The following is an 18,901-nucleotide window of genomic DNA, read 5'->3' as shown; positions in this document are numbered from 1 at the left end:
GAAATTCAAGTCGAGGCAGAATGAAGTCAGGCAGGGTCTGAAGAAATCAAATATTGGAGGAAATCCTTAAGCAGGTCACAAGAAGGAAGGAAATCAAACTGTAGGGATGAGGCCCTGGACTGTGGGGCTCAAAGCGCTCAGTGGCACAGGGGCTGACAGACTGAGGATAAAGATCTTAAGAGAATGTGGGGAGGGGCGGGGAGACTAAACGGGTCCAAGCAGTGGCGTGCACAAAATCAGAGGGGGTGTGAAGATGAGGTGGGAGGGAGGAGGGGCAACAGAAACTGGGCAGTGGTGTGAGGCAGTCCTCATGCTGCATAAGGGGTGCTTGGGGGCGTGCCAGGCCGGAGTGCTGGGCTGTTGCTTCCGAGGCCTTGGGAGGTAAGGAGGGTTTAGGGGAGGAGGCTAGGGCGAGCCTGCCTGGGTACAGGGCCAGCCACAGCCCAGGGAACACAGGTACCTCAGGGAACAGCAGGAAGACCCTAGACTTTGAACCCAGTGACCCAGCACAGAAGAGCCTCCCTGGGGTTCCCTTTCCAACCAGCCCCAGGTCCACCGTTGCCCAAGTTTGGGGGTTATTTGTTCCTGCCCTCCCAAAGCCACACAATGCTGGTTTGCCTAAGCGCTGACAGAGCACAGCTGGAATGTAGAGTGAATGTGTGTACACGAGGCTCCCCAGGGTCGCCCGCCCAACAGGTCCCTCTAGTCTCAGCAGCCAGGGACCAGGTCCCCTTGGATGGGGAAGGGCCTAGAAGGTCAGGGCTGGGAAGGGCGCCTGCCTGCCACTCCTCCCCAGCCTGGCTGTGGACACCTGAGGTTCCACCGTTTTCTTCCAATCTCCACTCTCTTCTTTGGCCTGTGGGTCCGGGTACTTTGCACATCTACTGAGGCCTTGGTGAGAATGAGAATGGGTGTGTCAGAGCCTTTCTGGAGGGCTGGGGAGTGGAGTGAGGCAGTGGAAGACTCTGGAACTCCAGAGATGGGGAAGACAGTGCTCCCTGGGAAGTCTCAGATCTTTGCCAACTTCCTAATTTTTCTACTTTGGTCCAGTTGAACACGAGCACCCCTTTTCCCCACCACGCCTATGCCCTGGGTCTGGAGGTCTGTCTTCCCTCCCATCAGTACCTTGTCCATCTCACTCCCTTCTTCGTCTCTTTCCCTCTCTCCCATAGTAGGCTTGCTTGGAAGCCACTTAAAGGTGCTTAGGATGCCAGCCCTAGCTCCCAAGCTAACTCGGAGAGACAGTGAGCACCCTGTCCCAAGGGATGTGCAAGCAGAGGGGAACCAGTTCCAGTCAGGAAGGCTGCAGAGGGATTCTTGCTCTGCTGGAGACTGGAAGCACCTGGGTGTCCTCAGCCTCCGGGGCCCAACGTGTGACAATACCCAAGACGATTTTCATGGGAGAAGAATAAGGCCCATGTTGCGTGTTTTCCATGAAGCTCAATTTATGCATCTTCAAGGCCTGGCTGTTTTTATTCAGGGACTGCATCCTGCCTTACTTCATTTTTATTTTTTTTGCCTTAAGAATATTATTTTGTTCCTAAAACAATGGTGATGATAGCTGGTGCAGTTGTTTTCCTTGTCTTTACTTGGCAAAACAAGACCTTACAAGTCCATTTTTAAGTTCTGAGGCAATCACACAGTTTGTTGCAGTGAAAATCTCCCCAAGTCCCTGGATAGAGACCCTTGAATGGGGCAGGTCCTTTCCAGGCTCAAGCCTCGTATGAATCAGGTGCCGACTGTGCTCCACCATGATGACTGACAGAGGCCTGGCCCTACCAGTTGGGATGGAGCGGTGAGTGGAGACGTGGCAGGGGCAGTGCAGATGAGCTTGGGGGTGGGGCACATGAGCGAAGATGCCTCAGCTCCCTTCGTTGGGGTGTCTGGGACCCTGAGATTCCAGGTGTCCCCAGATCGCCGGATGCCCATACCTGTGTGCACCTCTGGTGGGAAGCCAGTGGCAGTGACCTTTCACTCCTTGCTGCAGCACATGGTGTGGGACGGTGGCTGCTGGGCAAGGAAGGCAAACACTGAATGGCTTCTAGCTTTTGTGAAGAGAAACCGTGCTCAGGGCTGAGGGATAAGAAGGGAAGCTGGGCACATCCCAGGAGTACCAGGGGCTTCCTCTGCACGGCCTGTGCTGGGGGCCCCCAGGAGGGTAACACACCCAGATCCCACAGCTCTAGGTGGAGACAGCTCGGGCCAGCTAGTAGCAAGCTGCTCTCTCTCTCAGGGGCTCGGGTGCTGTGTAGTCCGTCCCCCAGAGGGTGCCTTCCTTGCAGTAAGGGGGTCCCTGGGGTTGGTCTGGAGAGTAGAGCTGGAGGTGTGGGCAGGCCCTGGGCCCCCAGGCTTGCTGTGGCTCCAGGGCCACATCACGGAGTGATTCCTACCCTCCTGGGCACCTAAGGATCCATCCGTCAAGCCCCATACTCAGGGTGGACAGGCCTGGCTATAGGGTCAGCAGGGGCAAAATGGTTACAGAGTGCCAAGAATGACCTTGAGATTCATTTCCCAGCACGCCCAGGTTGCCTGCCCTGCCTGGGCTCCTGCCTCAGTTTCCTCTGTGGTCAGAGTCCCTCTCCTAGGTGGAGGCCCTGAACCCTGCAGGCTGCCTTCCTCTCCTAACTCTAGTAGGGCCCATTTAACTCATCAGTACACAGTGATCACACATCTACTGTGCTCCCAGCACTTCCCCAGGTGCCAGGAGCTTGTAGTGAACTCACGAAGAAAACGCTTTGGCCGGGTCCTGCTCTGGCCCTGGCCCAGCTCCCAGGTCTCCTGTCCTTGTGTTGTGCCTGTGACTTCAGACCTGAGTGAACAGGGAGGTGCACCTAATTCCGTTCATCTGGAGTGGGTACTGCGCCTGCCAGCCCGACTCTGACCTCAAAGTTGGGCAGGAAGGGGCCTCAGATACCTGGGCCAACGTCTTTCCCAGGGTAAGACTGATGAGCTGCTGCTTACTTGAGCACCCCCAGAAACAGGGAGCTCACCCCCCGTTGAGGCAGCTTGGCCAGGCAGGCGGCTCTCCGACGTAGGGCCAAAACCTCTCCAGGCGCCTCTAGTCCTCAGAAACCGGGTCCTTAGAACTGTTTTTCCCCTGACCCGAACCCTCTGTGATCCACTAGGGTGGATTTCTAGGTTGATCCCTTGTTCCAGGATGGGCCTTGCCCTCTGTAAGGCTGCTGAGCCAGTGGGGGTTCAGGGGTGTTTAGGGTTTTCTTTTAATAGAAATCTTTTTTTTTTTTAAAGCACCCCAGTGTTTTCTCTCTTTCTCCCTCCCTCCCTCCCTTCCTGCAGGTCTTACTTGCCACATGCAGGATCTTCGTTGCAGCATGAGGGATCTTTTTTTTTTTTTTTAGTTGCAGAATGAGGACTTAGTTGTGGCATACATGTGGGATCTAGTTCCCTGACCAGGGATCGAACACGGGCCCCCTGCATTGGGAGCATGGAGTCTTATCCACTGCGCCACCAGGGAAGTCCCGGCACGCAGTTTTTTAGGGCCCTGAAGACTATCCCAGCACCCGCTCCCGGAGCTGGAAGGCAAGGGCTGGCTCTGCAGTGTAGAGGGCCCTGAGGTCACCTGTGTGGAAGGTGGCTGGGAGGGGGTGTTTCCGGACAAGGAAGACAGTGTTATGGGAGAGGGAGGTCCCTGCAGGTTGCCCTGGGGCTTCTTCTCTGGGCCTCAGTTTCCCTCTGGTGCGGGCTGGAAGTGTTCTGAGCTCCCACCAGAGGTGGGAACTTCTGGTGTTCTGAGCCCTGGAGAGGCCCCTTCTGGACTCTGAGCTTCGGGCTGGGGGCGGTCGGGGGAGGCGACAGCTGCTTTGAAACGTGGAGAATAATAAAGCAAGGAATGTCTGAGCTCAGGGGAAAAATAACCCCCGCCTGCTGGGCCTCCCACCCTGCACGTAATGAATTAAGTACAGGGAGGCATGTTTCAAGTTGGGGTGCTGGCTGGGGGAGGCTAGAAGGCTCCTAATGAGAAACAGGGTCCTGGATGGGGCCACTGGGAGCTGGGGGTTTGAGGTCACCTAACCTGACCCCTGGGGGTGCTCTCACTCCCCAGAAGCTTCCCCTCAATCTCCCTTTGTCTGAATGGGTGAGGGGGCGGTCATCCTGTCCCATCTCCATGCTGACCTCTGATCCCAGGCTGCACCCCAGTGCTGGCCCTGAAAGGTCAGAAAGGGGAGATGGTGAGGCTGATTTGGATGGATCATCTCCTCATTCTCTCCCTTCTTCAAGCATTTACTGAATACCTACTGGGTAGGTATCTCCTGCCAGCAGGATTGTGGGGTCGACGCTGCCCCCTGCTGGACTGATTGAATCCACAGAGCCCATCAGCATCTGACCAGCAAGCCCCCAGGCCCCAGGCCACCTCCTGTCTCCAGTCTCCACAGCCCTTCCCCTTCCTCTGCCAATCCCTCTGTCCCCTATGGCCTCACCCGCCTTCCACCCCTATGTTCCTGGCCCCAGCTCAGTACTACCCTGCCCCCTTCGCTGGGGCTTGGACATCAGTGGCTCTGGGTCCAGCTCTACCTTTCCAGTCCACCAGGGATCTGGCTTTATTATGGGTCACCTCCCCCCACCTCCTCTCTCTCCCTCCCCAGTAAACTTAATGTTCCCCCAACAAGGTCCACACTCTCGAACTTCACTCATACTCTTCCTTCTGTCTGGTGGACCCCCATTCATCTACTCCCCAAGACTGCTTTCTAAAAAAAAAACCCACTCCTTTCCAGAGGGGCCCAGGGAACAGTGGATAAGTGCGTAATTAAACTGTCAGCAAAAGGGTAAATTCTCAGCAAGGGAGCTGTAGAGGAGTGGAGTCAGGTAGGGATGTTCCTAAGGCTCCCCAAGGATCCTGGCCCCCCAGCCTCTGCCAGCTTGGGGCAAGTCTCCCATTTTATTTTTAAGAAGTCTGACCAGGGCCCTGGAGCTTGAAATATTCTCCCCCACCATCCCTTCTCTCCCCCCACCCACTTTAATTAAAACCATTGTTTTTCAAGCACATGTTAATTAAAAAGCAAACGTGTTTTGCTAAGTAATTTGGAAGCTCTGGTTATGCAAACCAGCGTCATTCCAGTTAAAAAATCCCTCACCCAGATTGCCCCAGTGTCTTGGGAGCTGAGGACCCTTGTGGCTACAGTAGATGCACATCCCTTTAGACTTTACATTCCCTGTGGAGGTCTAGCTAGGGCAGGTGTCCTCTCTGTTTCACGGGTGGGAACACAGAGGGGTTACAGAGGCCTAGAGTTCCTAGCAAGCCCAGCATCACCAACCCCCTGCAAATGTGTGCTCTGGGCCTGGGGAGCAATAGCTGGTGAGGAGGGCGATTGACTCCTGTGCCCCACCCTGCAGGCAGGGTCTTTGTCTCAGAGCCTCTGCCCAGCTGTGGGGTGAGGGGAGGAGGATGCAGGCATGACAATGCTGTGAGCCCAGCCAGGTGCTGGGCCACCTCCCTGAGGTCTTCAGCACAGCTGGGGCTACGATTAACCAAAGCTGGGACAGTAGGTCCCTGAGGTGAGGGCCCAAGGTAAGGACCAGCCCTCTGGGTTGGGGGAGCCCTGGATGCTCAGAGGTACCTGCTGCAGCCCCAGCTCCCCACTCTGTGTCTGGTGTTGCCCACAGTGTCCCCACCCTCACTCCTGGCCCGGGGAGTCTTGCAGTCCTGGGGCCCTTCACATCTTGTGCAGTAGCCTCAGGGCCCACTGCAGGGACCTGGAGCCCCCAAGATGCAGGGTTCAGTGACCTCTAGTCCCTCCTGCTCCCTTTCCCTGGCAGGGATGGGGGCATTGCACCAAGAGGCCTTTCCAAACCCTGTCACCACTTTGCAACCTGCCTGTTGGCTCTCCCAGCTCAGAGTCTCACCAACAGCAGGGTGTCTCACATGTGTGCCGGTGTGTGCTCCATGTGCGAGTCTGTACCCAGGTGTGTGTCACTGTTCACCAGGGCCCTGGTGTGAAGTGCTCTCTCCCTGCTTCCTGAAGGAGACCAGTGTCGAGGTTCTGCAGGGATGGGGGTGGGTGGTGGTGCGGTAGTGACCAGGAAGAGGATGTCTAATGAGGGAGGGAAGGCGGACACCCACAACCCCCGCCCGGCACTGTGGAACACGATGGGCCGGCTCGCACCTTCTGCACACACACAGGGACACAGGCGGGGCGCCTGGAGTTCCGGGCCTGTGCCACCCAGCCGGCCCTCTCCCTTCCCTGCACTCAGCCTTCTTCTCTGTAAAATGAGAAGTATGTGCTGTGATGTTTGCAACTTATCACACGCAGTGTCTCCCCAACGGGGACACACACACCCTCACAAGCCACGACACACGGTGGCACACAGCGACGCACGCTGGCAGCCGGTTCCCAGAGCCCGCCCTCCCTGGGCGACGCGCCAGTGACACACACACTGTCGCCGCTCCAAATCACACCCACGTCCCGGGAGGAGCTGTACTCCCGCCGCGCTCCCCTGGGGTCCGCGGCGCGGCGCTTCTGTGTTCTGCTCCCTCCGCCGCGCCTAGAAACCGCAGTGGGCCGGCCGGGATGAGCTCACGCCGCCTCCGGCCGCCCAGGTCTAACGCGCTCCAGATGCCCCGCGGCCCGAGCCGGGAGCGCGGAGGACGGCCCTCTGGCTCCCCCTGCAGGGCTCAGCTGCTCCCGGCGGTGCAGGCACCCGCGGGACGGGGTAGGGCTGCCTCCGGAAGGGGCGGTGCTTAGCTCACCCGCCCGCTTTTCCTCCGGTTCTGCCCGCCGCCTGAGTTCGGAGCTGGGGGCGTGCTGCTGCGAAGGCTGTCACGCCTGTCCCGTGCGGTTTCCAGGTCCCAGCCCACGACCCCCGTGGGCGGCTCAGCGGCCACGTGCTGGGTGGCGGTCCCGTCACCGGCTGCCCTCGCCAAAACATGGGATTCCACCCCACTCCACCCCTAGTTACTCGGCCCAGCCCGGACCCTTCACCAGGTACTGCAACTCAGGGCCCCGCGCGGCCCTGACTAGGCCCTGACTAGGCCCTGACCAGTCTTGCTCCTCTTGGAACAAACAGCCTAGTTTCTACTGGGAAAGCAGCAGGGGCCTGACCACCGCCTGTTTTTAATAAGCAGCTGGTATTTCCCTGAAATCGCGGCCTCGTGGCTGACCTCACGGGGATGACGGCTGGCTGTGGGCCAGGGGGCGGGAGCTGCCTCAGGGTGAGCCCCTGATGCCTGGCCTTGCAGAGAAGTCGGGCAGAGAGGAGGAGCTCTGGTTTCCTGTCCCAGCTCAGCTGCTGGCTCATCCAAAAATCTGTCCCTCTGTCTGTCTGCAGTGTTGTGCATCCCAGGCCAGTGCTTCCAGCGCCCCTCCTCCTCAGCTATGCCTAGGGTCCCGCTTTCCTCCTGCCTCGTTGTATGGTCCTGGTAAACTGCTTAACCTCTCACCTCTCATTTCCTCCACTGTAGGATGGGGTCATTGTGGGATTTGAGAGGGCACCAGCAAGGGAGAGCAGATGGACCCCAGGAACAAGTAATTTCCAGAGGGCTGGAGGAGGAGTCTCTCGGGAGCTAAGGGGCCAGGGATCAGGCCTTGGTCTTCCTGGGCCAGAGTTGGGGAGGTAGAGGAAGGGCCGCCGGAGAGACAAAGAGATAGGGCAGCACAGATGTCCTGGCAGAATGACAGTGTTCAGTGAAGGGTCAGCATAGGGGGCTTGGAACACCTGGAGTCAGAGAAGGGTGTCAGGAAAGGCTTTCCAGAGGAGGCGGTGCTGAGTGAGGTGCAGTTAGTCAGGCTAAGACCTGGGGCGGGGGGCAGAGTACTTAGGCAATGAAGGGGTGGGTTGGGGGACAGAGTGGAACCAGACAGTTGGGTCCAAGGCATCTCTGGTAGTGAGTGGAGACTCTGCTGGAGGCACCATAGGGGGTGACGGCCCTTGGGAACTGGTCCTGAAGCCCCATCTGTAACTGAGGGACAAAGACCGAAAGCCAGAGGAGGACACAGGGTCCAGTGGAGGGACAGAGGCCAGGAGCCACAGGGGGAGCAAGGAGACAGGGAGAAGAGTTGTAGCAGGCAGATAGGTGTGCGTTGGGCATATCTGGTAGCTGGAAGATTTGTTTGCTCTGGAGCTTGCATTTTGCAGATGCTTGGGGCCGCTCCTCAAAGGAACAACAGTAACAGTGAGTAATACTTTTTGAGCAAAGCGGGTGCCAGGCGATGCTCTGAGCACTTGCAGGTATTAACTCATTCTCTCTTCACTGGAATTTTATTCATTTGTCCATTCATTCAGCAGATGTTTGTTGTGTACCTACTGTGTGCCAGACATGTTTCAGGTGCTGGGAATCCAGCAGTGACAAGACGTGCAAAAACCCTGTCCACAGAAAGTTTACATGTGGCAGGGGAAGACAGCTCATGTATATGTGAGTAAAATGAATAGTATTTCAGATTGTGAGAAGCGCTACAGAGAAAATTAGAGGATAAGGGGGATCAAGAGGGCAGAGTAGGGGGGCACACTTTTTGAGAGAGTGTCCTGGGAGAGCCTCAATGGGGAGGTGACATTTGAGTACAGACCAAATCTGACTCACCACCTCTTAGCTGAGAATAGTTTTTACAGAAGAGCATTTGCGATCATTTCCAGCATAGGGAACACTAATTTTGATGTTATCCCCCTAAAAGAATTCCGTTCTTCTTAGTAGACCCGTATTACCCCAAACCAAAACCAAAACCGAAAAAACAACAAAAAAACCCCCCAAAACTAGTACTCAGTTCTTCCAATTATATTTTGAATTTCATCAATAAACATTGATGGAAATTCATTTTCTCTTTTGTTATATAAGTACCTGTATAATCTCGATTTTGTCTCTTGGTCCACAAAGCCTAAGATATTTACCATTTGGCCCTTTACAGAAAAAGTTTACTGATCCTGGTATAGACCTACCAGGTGAGGAAAGGAGCTGTATGGACATCTGGGGGCAGAGGGAACAGCCAGTTCAAAGGCCGGGAGGCAGGAGCTAGTGCGGCACATCGAGGAGGACAGCAGGGTTGGAGCCCTGTGAGTGAGGAGGAGAGTGATAAGAAAGGGTCAGAGGAACGCAGGCAGATGATACAAGGTCTTGTGCCAATTCCCAGGTATTTTTTTAAAAAGTGTGTGTGGCAGTCTTTAATGGAATATCTTTTTTTTTCTATTACATTTTTTAATTTATTATTGCTTCAGGGTAGAAAGTTATTGATTTTGTATATTGATCTTTTCCCCAGCCCTCTTAGTTTATTCTCTTATAGTTTTATTAATTTTTCAGTTGGTTTGTTTGGCTTTGTTTTAGAAAGCAATTATATCTTCCACAAATGATGCATTTTGGTCTTCCTGCCTATATATAGCTCAGTTTCTTCCTTTCTTTACCTTCCTCCACTCCCCTTCTGCTTGTCTCCCTACTCTCTCCCCTAACTTCCTTCCTCTCTCCTCTCCATAAGGCACAGGGTTTCAGTCTCTTCACATCCTTACCAACACTTGTTATTTTCTGTGTTGTTGATTTTGGATTGTTTATTTTTAGCCATCATAATGGGTGTGAAGTAGTATCATATTGTGGTTTTGATTTGTATTTTCCTAATGTTAGTGATGTTGGTTATCTTTTCATGTGCTTACTGGACATTTTTGTATCTTCTTTGGAGAAATGTCTATTCAATTTCTATGTCCATTTTTAAACTGGGTTTTTGTTGTTGAGTGTAGGAGTTCTTTATATGCTCTGGATATCAATCCCATATCAGATATATGAATTGCAAATATTCTCTCCCATTCTGTGGACTGTCTTTCACTCTACTGATAGTGTTTTTTGCAGCACAAAAGCTATTAATTTTTTTTATTACTAATTAATTAGTTTATTTTTGGCTGCGTTGGCTCTTCGTTGTTGCGCGCGGGCTTTCTCCAGTTGTGGTGAGCGGGGGCTACTCTTCATTGCAGCGCGCGGGCTTCTCATTTTGGTGCCTTCTTGTTGCAGAGCATGGGCTCTAGGTGCGCGGGCTTCAGTAGTTGTGGCACGCGGGCTCAGTAGTTGTGGCTCACGGGGGGCTTTAGAGCACAGGCTCCGTAGTTGTGGCGCACGGGCTTAGTTGCTCCGCGGCATGTGGGATCTTCCTGGACCAGGGCTGCAACCCGTGTGCCCTGCATTGGCAGGTGGATTCTCAACCACTGCGCCACCGGGGAAGTCCTGGGATTGTTTTCTTAATTTCCCTTTTTATCTCAATTTTATTTTTATTTATTTTTAAAAATCAATTTTAGTGAGGTATAAATTAAATGAAATAAATTGCACATATTTGACTAGTTTTGAGAGATACATATTTTTGTAAAGCCACAACAATAATCAAGATACAGAACAATTCCATCCCCTGTAAAAGTGCCCTTGCGTCCCTTCACAGTTCATTCTTCCCTCTGCCCCTGGCCCAAGGCAACCACTGCTCTCTCTACCTTCTGTCACTATAGATTGGTCTACATTTTCTGGAATTTTTTTTTTTTTTTTTTTTTGTGGTACGCGGGCCTCTCACTGTTGTGGCCTCTCCCGCTGTGGAGCACAGGCTCCAGACACGTAGGCTCAGCGGCCATGGCTCACGGGCCCAGCCGCTCCACAGCATGTGGGATCCTCCCGGACCGGGGCACGAACCCGTGTGCCCTGCATCGGCAGGCGGACTCCCAACCACTGCGCCACCAGGGAAGCCCTGGAATTTTATATGAATTTTTATATAAATGGAATAATTCTGTATGGGTCTGACTTCCTTCACTCAACATAATGATTTTGAGATTTACCCATACATTTGTATGTATCAGGAGTTAGTTAAGTAATTAATTAGTTAACTTTTGATGTGTATGGATGTCATATTTTGTTTATCCAGTTACCTGTCAGTGGTCATTGTTTTTTTTTTTCCCCAGTATTTGGCTTTTGTTCAGTTTTTACTGGGCCATTTGTCTTCTTACAGAGCTGTAAGTGTTCTTCATATGTTCTAGATACAAATATTTTGTCATATATGTATTGCAAATATTTTCTTTCAATCTCTACCTTGAATTTTCATGCTTTTAACAGTTTTCAAAGAGCAAAATTTTAAAATTTTGATGAAGTCCAATTTATCAATTTTTTCTTCTATCACTTGTTTTTATGTCTTATTTAAGATATATTTGCCTACTTCAAGGTTACACAAATTTTCCCTCATAGTTTTTTCTAGGAGTTTTATAGTTTTTGGTTTGACATTTGAGCCTGTCATTGATTTCTGGTTAATTTTCGGCTTAATTTCCTTTTTGATTGTTCACTGTTAGTGCATAGAAATGCAACAAATATTTGCACGTTAATTTTGTATCCTGCAACTTTTCTGAATTCATTTATTATCTCTAACGTTTTTTTGTGGAATCTTTAGGGTTTTCTATATATAAGATCCTTTTGCCTAATTGGCTGGCTAGAACTTTCAGTACAATGCTGAGTAGAAGTGGTGAAAGTGAGCATCCTTGTCTAGTTCCTGATCTTAGGGAAAAGCTTTTAGTCTTTTGCCATTAAGTATGATATTCATTGTGGGTTTTTCATATATGGCCTTCATCATATTGAGGAAGTTTCTTTTTGTTCCTAGTTTATTGTTTGTTTTCTTTTTTGATCATGAAAGGGTGTTAAATTTTGCCGAATGCTTATTGCCTCAATTGAGATGACATGTATGTATATGTATGTGTGTGTGTTTCTTTTTCTTCTTTGAACATGTGTAAAATAACTATTTTGAAATCTTTGTCTACTATGTCCAACACATGGGGCCCCTCGAAGACCCCATAAATTAAGTTTCTCCTATCTGCTTCTTTTCCTATGTATTGGTTAAACTTTCCTGTATCTTTTGCTGACAAAAAATTAATCAATGGTCAATCTAAGAAAGAAGTAGAAAATTTTATTTCAGCCAGCCTAAGGATTATAACCTGGGAGACAGTTTTTCAGAAAGTTCTGAGGGGGCTTCCCTGGTGACGCAGTGGTTAAGAATCCTCCTGCCAATGCAGAGGACATGGGTTCGAGCCCTGGTCGGGGAAGATCCCACATGCCACGGAGCAACTAAGCCTGTGCGCCACAACTGCTGAGCCTGTGCTCTAGAGCCCGGGAGCCACAAGTACTGAAGCCCGCATGTCTAGAGCCCGTGCTCCGCAACAAGAGAAGCCACGACAATGAGAAGCCCACGTACCGCAAGGAAGAGTAGCCCTCGCTCGAAGAAGAGTAGCCCCCGCTCACTGCAACTAGAGAAAGCCCATGTGCAGCAACAAAGACCCAACACAGCCAAAAATAAATAAATAAAATACATAAAATAAAAAAAAAGTTCTGAGGACTGTTCTGCCTGTTAGAGATCAAAGCACAGTTATATAAGATTTTGAGACAAAGTTTTATGCATCAAAGTCCCATATTGGGGGCTTCCCTGGTGGCGCAGTGGTTGAGAGTCCGCCTGCCGATGCAGGAGACACGGGTTCGTGCCCCAGTCCGGGAGGATCCCACATGCCGCGGAGCGGCTGGGCCCGTCAGCCATGGCTGCTGAGGCTGCGCGTCTGGAGCCTGTGCTCCTCAATGGGAGAGGCCATAACAGTGAGAGGCCCGCGTACCGCCAAAAAAAAAAAAAAAAAAAAGTCTCATATTGACGGTTTACATAGTTCACCAAGGTGAGTAGTGGGTTATTGTGAGCCCTTACAGGATTGAGAAAGGAATGTTATCTCCTAAGGAGTTACCTTCTGGTGCCAGGAGGAAATTGGTTTTCTTTTGGCGAGTAGGTATTCCTGTGTCTTCTGAGGAGAGCTAGTTAGTGTATAATGCAGATGCACAATGCACACTAAAGGGGAGGGGGTAGTGGCTCAAACAGGCAGAGAGAGAATTTTATGTTTAAAATTTTTCTGGTCCTGCCTTAAAAATAATTTTATTTCATCACTTTGCATGTCTTGTAATTTTTTCATTGAAAAGCAAATGTCATAGCAAATCGGGATACTGATTCCTGCCCACCCAGGACTTGTGGTGATCATTTGTCTATTTGTTTAGTACTTGTGTGAGATAATTTTGTGAAGTCTATTTCCGCCTCAATTTGCAGCCTCTGATATCCCTGCTTAGGTTTTTTCCTTATTTTTATATTTTAGCCTGGCTTCCGAGGGTTAACTCCTGGATCACTGTAAGCTGGTACTCATTGGTCAATGGTTGTGTGTAAGCCCCTTTGGTCAGTTTTATTTTCACTATTTATCGTTGGAAATGTGTGTGTGTCTTGGAGACGGCTTTCACCATTTAGGGAATTTACTCTCCCCTCCGCCACCACATGTTCATCCAATGACTAGAAACTTGGAAATTCCCTATCCATTCATTCTTGAAAAGACAGAGGCTTGGGTATGTGCACCGTCTCTCAGCCTACTAAGGATGAGTGTGATTTTATTTTTAAGCTGGGCTTATTAGGAGTTGCCCCTGCGTCAGAGAAGCTCATTGTGCAGCCAGTATTTGGTCAGAGGTTGTGCTTAAATCCACTGCACTAGCAAGGTTTCTGCACTTTGCTGATCTGTGTTTGGTTTGGAAAATACATTTAAATTTGCTCTACTTCCTGCTCTTATTGTTCCTGAGTTGGTGTAGCCTAGTGCATGCACAGTGTTTTAAGACCCCTGGGGATGAGTGTGATCCCAGGAGAACTCTTCTTGGCTGCTTCTTTCACTGGTTTTCTCTGTTAAACTTCTGGTTAGTCTGCTGTTTCACTTTTTGTTGCTAGTATCATGGAGCTACTGACCCTCTCTTAACTGCTCACCAGGAAGATCTCTGTTGTTCTTAACAACTCCATTAGGCATGAATTTCTCCACCCTCTGTTCCAAATAAATTCAGCTATTTCAAGCAGAGTTGCAGAGCATTTCTTTCAGCCTGCCTATCCTGGGCAGAATGTTTGTGCTATTGTACCAGAGCTAGGGATGGGGATGGCAGCCTGTTTCTCCTGGAATGAAACTCCTGTTCTATTAGTGGGTAATGGGGAGAGAGTTGGTATCTCACTTGCCCCTCCCATGGAACTTCTGCTCTATGAGTGAGCTGGGATGGGACAATTGAAGACCCAGTATTCTTAGCCTGCTGTGCCTGGGGTAGAGCTCCTGCTCTATGAGTAGGGGCTAAGTGAGGGAAGGAAGCTCTAGTCCTCTTGGTCATGCCTTCTAGAACAGAGCTTCTGCAAAATGGTCTTGGGAGAATGAAAGACACCAGCTATCTGCTTCTCCTGGGGTGAAACCATAGCTGGGGGAGAGGGAGACACCATTGTCTTGGCCACTTGCCCAGAACAGAGTTCCATAATATGAAGCTAAGGAGTAGGGATGGGAGCTGGTCGTGGCTCAAATACCACAGACTCTCGCCAAGAACTCTTGGTTCTTACCAAGAATTGTTAGATTTTCTTGCATAAGTATTTCTCAATTTTCTGTATGCCCTTAGGACAATTTCCATAGAACTTAAATAGTTATTTTTTAAAAAATAATTTTCACCAGATAAATAGCTTTCTCTCTGGAGAGAGAATCAACCGAGTTCCTCATGCAGCCATTCTAGAAGTCCAAAATAAAAGTTTTAAAGTCTGTCCAAACATTTGGCAATTTTCAAGATATTTTTCTATTATTGGTTTCTAGTTTAATACTGTTATATTACAGAAGACATATTCTGTAATATATGTATGTACAGAAGACATATTGTACAGAAGACATATTCTGTACAATTTTAATTCTTTCAAATTTGCTATTATTTGTTTAATGGCCCTGTAATATGCTCTATTTTGGTGTATGCTCCATGTACACTCAAAAAAAGGTATATTGTGTTGTTGCTAGGATATAGTATTCTATAAATGTCAGTTAGGTCTAACTCATTGATAGTGTTTTACAGAGCTTATATATACTTAGTAGCTCTCTGTATACTTGTTCTATCAATTATGAAAGACATGTTAAAGTTCCAAATTCTAATTGTGGTTAGAATGTCTTTTTCTGCTTGCTCTGTAAATTTTGAAGATCTGTTGTTAGCTCCATTTAGGATCCTAACATATTTAGGATTTTGTTTATCATTATGCAATTAATGTCTTTATTTATCCCTGACAATATTCTTTGTTCTGGTGTTGACTTTGCCTGATAGTAATCTAGCCATTTCCTCTTTTGATTAGTGTTTGCATCATATATCATATTCTATACTTTCCCCCATTACCCATCTATATTTAATGTGGGTAAATAGTTGTGCTTTTTAAAAAATATCCTGTCTGACAGTCTGTCTTAACTCATATAATACAACATGAATGTGAATTAATAGAATCGCTAATTCATCTAATAGATTCATTTACCTTTGGTGTAAGTATTGTTATTGTTGGATTAAAATCTACCATCTTGCTAGTTGTTTTCTATTTGTCCCATCTCTTGTTTCTCTTTTCCTCTCTGCTTTTCTTTAAATTAATGGAGTTTTTTTTTTTTTTAGAATAATTCTATATTTATTTATTTATTTATTTTTGGCTGTGTTGGGTCTTCGTTTCTGTGCGAGGGCTTTCTCCAGTTGCGGCAAGCGGGGGCCACTCTTCATCGCGGTGCGCGGGCCTCTTCACTATCGCGGCCTCTCTTGTTGAGGAGCACAGGCTCCAGACGCGCAGGCTCAGTAGTTGTGGCTCACGGGCCTAGTTGCTCTGCGGCATGTGGGATCCTCCCAGACCAGGGCTCAAACCCGTGTCCCCTGCATTGGCAGGCAGATTCTCAACCACTGCGCCACCAGGGAAGCCCATGGAGTATTTTTTATCCTCACTATTGTCTTACTTATTATAGTTTTTTAACTTTTCTCTAGTTTCCCTTGAGTTTACAGTGAATATCTTTAGTTAATTGTCCTCTTTCTTCAAATAACAGGATTAGTTTTTTAGGTAGTGCAAGGGCCTTATAACAATATCTCCCATCCTTTATTAGTTTTCTATTGCTATCTATACTATGGTAAAATCACTTTGATGATAAGTAACGTTTTTTGAATCACAAGTTATATCAAGCTACTTAAAAAAAGTCCCTGTGCCGTCCAAAATTAAAACAAGGCGGAAGACATGCATTTCAACACACATTTGGAGTAGATATATTTTCTGAGCTTTCTGCTACAGTTCGAGAAGCAGTTTTTGGACCTTAATTAAGCAGTTTTAACCTACCTTAAGCAGTTCTTGGACCTTATGCAAAGGACATTTACATATTTCAAAAATCCACTTAACATTGCAGTTGAGGAGCTTCCACCTAAACTTCAATGAAGTGATTAATTTGCAATGTAATGACAGGATAAAAGGCACATATCAAGAGAAAAATCCAAAAGAACTCAATAAATGCCTTCCAAGTGAAGATTTTTTTTTTGCTCAAAGCCATATGTTCATAGATTAATAGCAGCATTTGATGATGGCACTTATCTGCATGAAAAGACACTCTTAAAGGTGAAAAGCATATGGGCTTCCCTGGTGGCGCAGTGGTTGAGAGCCCGCCTGCCGAGGCAGGGGACACGGGTTCGTGCCCCGGTCCGGGAAGATCCCACATGCCGCAGAGCGGCTGGGCCCGTGAGCCATGGCTGCTGAGCCTGCACGTCCGGAGTCTGTGCTCTGCAACGGGAGAGGCCACAACAGTGAGAGGCCCGCGTACCGCAGGAAAAAAAAAAAAAAAAAAAAAGATGAAAAGCATAGGGACTTCCCTGGTGGTCCAGTGGTAAAGAACCTGGCTTCCAATGCAGGGGACGCGGGTTCGATCCCTGGTCGGGGAACTAAGATCCCACATGCCGCAGGGCAACTAAGCCTGCGTGCCACAACTACTGAGCTCGTGCACCTCAACTAGAGCCTGCGTACAGCAAACTACAGAGCCCACGCACCCTGCAGCCTGCGCCCCACAACTAGAGAAGGAAAAAACCCGCATGCCACAACCAGAGAGGTCTGCCCGCCGCAACTAGAGAGAAGCCTGAGCAGAATGCACGGGATAATGAAAAGATCCTGCATGCCTCAACAAAGATCCCGTGTGCTACAACTAAGACCTGACGCAGCCAAAAAAAAAAAGATGAAAGCATAAAATATAGGGTTGGCCAAAAAGTTCTGGCCAACCCAATATCATTACAGTTCACCATTAACAGAACATTTACAATTGATTTTGATGATAGAGAATGCTAACTTTGAACCCCAATTAAGTAAAATGTTATTCCTCCCCTCTCCAAATTTTCAGTCTTCTCATTAGTAGATTTATATTATAAAATATTATATCCAATTCGTATTATTACTGTTTTTGAGGAAATGGTTCCTTCTTATAAGAAAACCTACATAATATCCTTAATTTTATCTTATGGTTGGCAAATTCTAAAATATTTGCTATCTGGCCCTTTATAGAAAGTGTTTATGGACCTCTGGACTAAAGCCTTCAAATATATTCATCATAGCATTTAAAATTCCCCGTGTGATAGTTCCAAAATCCATGTTATGTCTTACTCTAGTTCTGTTGATTGGTTTGTCTCTTGAAAGAGTGTTGTTTATTTTTTGTTTGTTTGTTTGTTTTATTGTGTGTCTTGTTATTTTTGGTTGAAAGTTAGCCATCTTGTGTAGAATAGTAGAGACTTAAGCAATACTATTTATGTCCAGAAATGGGTATGTCTTTTCTTTAGTAGGGAGTGTTGACATAATTGTGTCCTGATTGTCTCTGATTTTTGTTGTTGCTATGGTTACCCTCAATATGCAGCAGGCTTCAAACTCTTCTAGTGTTATTTTTTGCTTAGAGTGGTAGCTGATTTGTTGGAGAGTTTTTCTCAGTGTCTTCTCCACTCTCACCTGTCTGTCCTCTCTTTGTGCCTGTGTCTCACAGAAGATGTCTCTCCATGCTTTTACTCTCTCTTCTAGCAATAGACTGCTGTTACTTGTTCCTGGACACTTGCTAGTGGAGGGAGGAGGTGGGGCATTCTTTGTTGTCCTGATTCAGCCTCCCTCTTAGGCAGGTGCTATATTCTTGGCTCTCAGAGAAGAGGCCTTCTCATTGACCTTGACCCTCTCGCTGTATAGCAGATCTCTATAAGTCTGGTCCAGGAGAGTTTCCTGCTCCTCCCCCAGGGATAGAGGTTATTTTATGTTCTCTTCACCCAGCTACAGTAGGCTTTAAACTGTGTCCTGAAAATTACAGTTTTATGCCCTTCCCCTAGTTGCATAAGGCAGCATCTCCTCCTCTTCCTCCTCCTTCTCCTCCTTCTCCTTCTTCTTTGGCAGCACAGGGGGAAAGGAAACAGTATAGAAGGACCCAGCCCAGACTTCATACCTTTCCCATAGTGATTCCTGCTTACCTCTCCAAAGACTGCACTGTAATTAAGGCTTACAATTTTTTTAAATTAATTAATTAATTTATGGCTGTGTTGGGTCTCCGGTGCTGCACGCGGGCTTTCCCCAGTTGCGGCGAGCGGGGGCCACTCTTTGCTGCAGTACGTGGGCTTCTCACTGCGGCAGCCCCCCCTGCTGTGGAGCACAGGCTCTAGGCGCATGGGCTTCAGTAGTTGCAGTGCGTGGGCTCAGTAGTTCTGGCTCACGGGCTCTAGAGCACAGGCTCAGTAGTTGTGGCGCACGGGCCCTGCTGCTCCGCAGCATGTGGGATCTTCCCGGACCAGGGCTCGAACCTGTGTACCCTGCACTGGCAGGTGGACTCCCAACCACTGCGTCACCAGGGAAGCCCCAAGGCTTACAATTTTAACTTCTCAGTTTAAAAACTTCCTTGACTTTCCTAAAATATTTTCATATGCCTTATAACTGCAGGGTTGATGTAGTTGATGTAGTTGATAATAAGATGTAGTATCTGATCTTTTGGCTCACTGAATTTCAACATAAATTTAATTAAGAGCTTCATCAGAACTCTTACAAAAAAGTTAGGGCATTGATTGGGAGTGAGACCCTGAAAGTTTACATGGGAATACATTTGGATAGATTTAGGACACCCTTACCCCCAGCCACGTTGAACC

Source organism: Pseudorca crassidens, chromosome 10 (assembly GCF_039906515.1).
Source record: "Pseudorca crassidens isolate mPseCra1 chromosome 10, mPseCra1.hap1, whole genome shotgun sequence".
Lineage (NCBI taxonomy): Eukaryota > Metazoa > Chordata > Mammalia > Artiodactyla > Delphinidae > Pseudorca > Pseudorca crassidens.
Note: the sequence above shows the minus strand (reverse complement) of the source record.